This window comes from Bufo bufo, chromosome 1 (assembly GCF_905171765.1).
Source record: "Bufo bufo chromosome 1, aBufBuf1.1, whole genome shotgun sequence".
Classification (NCBI taxonomy): Eukaryota; Metazoa; Chordata; class Amphibia; order Anura; family Bufonidae; genus Bufo; species Bufo bufo.
The window spans coordinates 819,011,485-819,016,123 of NC_053389.1; the positions used below are offsets into that span (position 1 = coordinate 819,011,485).

Sequence of the window (4,639 nt, forward strand, 5' to 3'; positions counted from 1 at the left end):
AGCACAGCGCAGACTGCTCAATGAGGTGAAGAAGAATCCCAGAGTGTCAGCTAAAGTCTCTGGCATATGCTAACATCCCTGTTAGCGAATCTATGATACATAAAACACTAAACAAGAATGGACTTCATGGGAGGTTACCACAGAGAAAGCCACTGCTGTCCAAAAAAAACATTGCTGCACGTTTACAGTTTGCACAAGAGCACCTGGATGTTCCACAGCAGTACTGGCAAAATATTCTATGGACAGATGAAACCAAAGTTGAGTTGTTTGGAAATAACGCACAACACTATGTGTGGAGAAAAAGAGGCACAGCACACCAACATCAAAACCTCATCCCAACTGTGAAGTATGGTGCTGGGGGCATCATAGCTTGGGGCTGTTTCGCTGGGTCAGGGCCTGGACGCCGTTTTTTGAGGGTGTGGCCGGTATATTTCTCTACTCTGTCAATATAAGACATAATAATCTTGAGCCAGGAGGTGGAGGTCCAAGTGGAGGAGGAGAGGGACGTGGAGGTGCAGGTGGACACTGTTTCTGTTTTTTTTTTTTTTTTCATGTGTCCGTCAATTCTGTGTCAAGTTCCTAAGGGCCACGGCGCTTCTCGGCCTTTTGGCTAAGATCGAGTGTAGTATCTGTTCTTATCAGTCCAGTCAAGCTCGGCTCCTGGACTGAACTCTGCCCATGGAGGAAGGCCGCAGTAGGCCGAGCCATGGGATTAGAGGAGAGCAGAGAACCACACAGTGGCCCACGAAGGGTGTACAGCACTAGGGCAGAAATGTCCTGTGCGAGGTGGCCCGGGTTGCTGGATCGATGCCATTAGGTCGAGTTGTGTTGAAAGCCCAAAGTGCAAGTGCCCCAGGACTGGTGACCCTGGGGTGCCGGAACTCACTGGGGGTGGAATCCCACTGAGAGAAGGCACATTGGCACAGCATTTTATTTCTCACAATTTTAGCACACACCTCTATTTGCTCGGCTTCGGCCTTGAACATACAAGGAATTTTTATCATTTTTATATTTGTGGTACGTTTGCATATACTAATCCCACTTAAACATGGATTGTGAGACTACAACATATAGGTTGACTCCCTTGAATCGCTAGATGAGCTTGATTATGATCAGCGCTGAAAGTCCTCTGACAGAGCTGATGTAAATAGGAAGTGGGCGGTAAGGAGAATGATCAGTTGACCTATATATACAGGATAATCACACTAAAACACAGCTCGTTAAGTATACTAAGATCAACTGTTTAGAGCCACTGGATGAGTCCGATCGTCACCAGCGCTGTCACTGCTTTGACAGCGCTGATAAAAACAGGAAGTGAGCTGCAAGTGATTCTGCCGGGGACGCGTAGTAAGATCCCCATGGAAACAAGTCCGCCCCTGGTTAAGCATCACTTCCAGTAGGCGGAGCGGGGCAGGTCAGGACGGTTAAGCATCACTCCCAGTAGGTGGATCGGGGCGGGTCAGGACGGTTTAGAACTGCCCGTTGGCCCTCCTCTGCTTCGCAGGGATTGGCTGAGCACTGCCTGAGGGGCGGGGTTAGAACTACAAAAGGAGACAGAATCCTTTAGCAAGCTGCCATTGCCATTTTATATGAAGAAGCTCTGCCACTGCACTGATCGTTCCCTGATGAACCATTGTATTATGGGGAAATGCGTCAGATAGAACTTGCAGTCAGCTATTAGAGGAAGGGATATACAGATCAGGCCCAAGGTTCCAGCGGCTGGAGGTCGCTCTTTTCAGGGCGAGTGCTCCGACTACAGCCAGTTAGCCAATCTCCCCACTCAAGACTAGAGTTAGGGTCAGAGACAATTAGGCTAAGCTCTACAGGAGTAATATCTGTTGATCTCACCAAGAAGCTACTCCCATCATAAAACCGCCTAGCCCCCACTAGGGCAATAGACCTGACACCCCTTTTTTCAGCAAAGAGCCATACGCACAAAAGTGCGTGTGCAAGAATTTTTTAAAAGAGATTAATAAAAGCTACGTATTATTTTATCTCACAGGGTACACTCAGTTCACTATATAACGTTTATTTGAGACTACTGAGCTAACAGATAGTCTGTCAAGAAAAGACAGTCTATCCTACATCGGATATTGCTATATATTCTTGTTTTAGAATATACGAATATTCGAAAAAACGAATATATTTGATATAGTGCTATATATTCGTTTTTTTGAATATTCATCATTTTTACCATCTAAAGTCATGTTTCCTCCCTGCTTAAGTTGCTTGCGGGCCAATGACCTTGAGGCGGATGGGCTACAACAGCAGAAGACCCCACCGGGTACCACTCATCTCCACTACAAATAGGAAAAAGAGGCTACAATTTGCATGAACTCACCAAAATTGGACTGTTGAAGACTGGAAAAATGTTGCCTGGTCTGATGAGTCTCGATTTCTGTTGAGACATTCAAATGGTAGAGTCCGAATTTGGCGTAAACAGAATGAGAACATGTATCCATCCTCTGATGGCTACTTTCAGCAGGATAATGCACCATGTCACAAAGCTCGAATCATTTCAAATTGGTTTCTTGAACATGACAATGAGTTCACTGTACTAAAATGGCCCCCACAGTCACCAGATCTCAACCCAATAGAGCATCTTTGGGATGTGGTGGAACGGGAGCTTCGTGCCCTGGATGTGCATCCCTCAAATCTCCATCAACTGCAAGATGCTATTCTATCAATATGGGCCAACATTTCTAAAGAATGCTATCAGCACCTTGTTGAATCAATGCCACGTAGAATTAAGGCAGTTCTGAAGGCAAAAGGGGGTCCAACACCGTATTAGTATGGTGTTCCTAATAATTCTTTAGGTGAGTGTATATCACTATATTCTAAATATTTGCGAATTCTCGAAGGGCCTATATTCGTGATAAAAATTTTCAATTCGAATATTCATGATCAACACTAGCTCTCATGAGAGACACGGTACAATACATCAAATACTCCCGTGTACACGCAGCCCTGGTCAGCCCTGATCAGGAGAAGGCCTTTGACCGAGTGTCTCATGAATTCACGGACAAGGCTTTGCGCAAGCTGGGTTTAGGCAGGAGGTTCTGCTCGTTTGTTAACCTGATGTACCTTGATATTTGCAGCACGGTGCTGGTGAACGCCTGGAAGCTGGTGAAGGGCCTTTCTGGTGCGCTCTGGGGTCAGACAAGGCTGCACTCTTTCACCTCTTCTTTTTGTTTGTGTTATAGAACTCTTTGCGGAGTCTATCCGGCAGAATGGAGAGATTAGAGGGACCACCGCACCAGGACCAGGACACTACGAGGTCAAGTGCTCTCTGTACATGGACATTGTGACCGTCTTCTATGCTAATCGGCATTCGGTGACTGCACTCATCCAGAACTGCGAAGAGTTCCGACAATCTTCAGGGGCCAAAATCAACTGCAGGAAGTCGGAAGCCATGCTCTTCGGGGACTGGCGACTAGCTTCTTCTTCCCCCTTCCCATTTACCATCAAATTGGACTTCATCAAGATCCTGGGAGTCTGGTTTGGGAAGGAAGGTGCAGCCCTCAAGTCTTGGGAAGAACGCTTGGCCAAAGTCAACCAAAGAATTGGACTGTGGAGCCTCAGACAACTCACGATTGAGGGCAAAGCACTTGTCCTGCCTAACGAAGTTCTGCCTGTGCTACAGTACACAGCACAGGCATGGCCCCCTTATGCCACTGTTCAAGGGCCATCACCAGGACAGTGTTTCTCTTCATTTGGGGATCCAAGATGGACAGAGTGAAGTAAGCCATCATGTACAAAGAGCCCCACAAGGGCGGAAAGGGCATTCCGGACCTGCCCACTCTACTGCGGACCGCCTTTGTTTGTGACAGCGTTCGTCAGACTCTGAGAACAGATAACGGCTCTGCGGGCAAGGCTATGTCACGCTTCTTCCTCCTGATCCTCTGGAGGGGTCTGGGCTGGGACAAGTGGGACATCTCCAATTCTTACAACTGGCACGCTCCCTGGTATTACGGAGATGTCGTCAAGTTTGTGAGGGAACATCACCTGATGGGCGACAAGCCCGACTTGTGGAAACCAAAGACTATCCATAAACTCATCAGAGCAAAGGATGCGGTGAAGTCAATTCCAGGGATATATTACAACACCGTCAAGACAGTTTGGACTAATGTGTCGCCAGACAGGTTAACCAACGGGCACAAGGACTTGTCATGGATGGCCATACAGGGAGGACTGCCAATTCGGTCATTCATGCATGTCCACAACCTGTGCAAAACCCGGTAGTGCCTCAGATGCCCTTTCGTGGAGGAAACATCGTACCACCAGTTTTGGGATTGCCCCTTTGCGCGGGGCCTGTTGGTTGCCCTGGAACATGAACTCAGAGATTCTGTGCCCAGGAACAGCCTGCAATACACTTCTGGGTTGTACGGACTATTTCCTGGGATTCATACTGTTGAGGCCATCCAGGATGCCTGGCGCCTTATGAACTTAAGGACGCTATATGGCTTGCCAGGAACCGGCTTATTCTCAGGAGGGAGAACATGTCCGTCCTGGACTGCCACAGGCTTATCCATAGTCTGCTGCGGGATTACAACATCTTGGATGTCGACGACGAAGAAGAGGACTAAACCCCTCTCCTTCCCCCTACCCCCCGTTTGTTTCTGTCCTCTCAATAAAGCTT

At 47.8% G+C, this 4,639-nt stretch overlaps 1 pseudogene; it reads left to right on the plus strand.

Moving 5' to 3' along the window:
* Nucleotides 1-590: 590 nt before the first annotated feature.
* LOC120987367 lies at nt 591-709 on the plus strand (annotated as a pseudogene).
* The last annotated feature ends 3,930 nt before the right edge of the window (nt 710-4,639 follow it).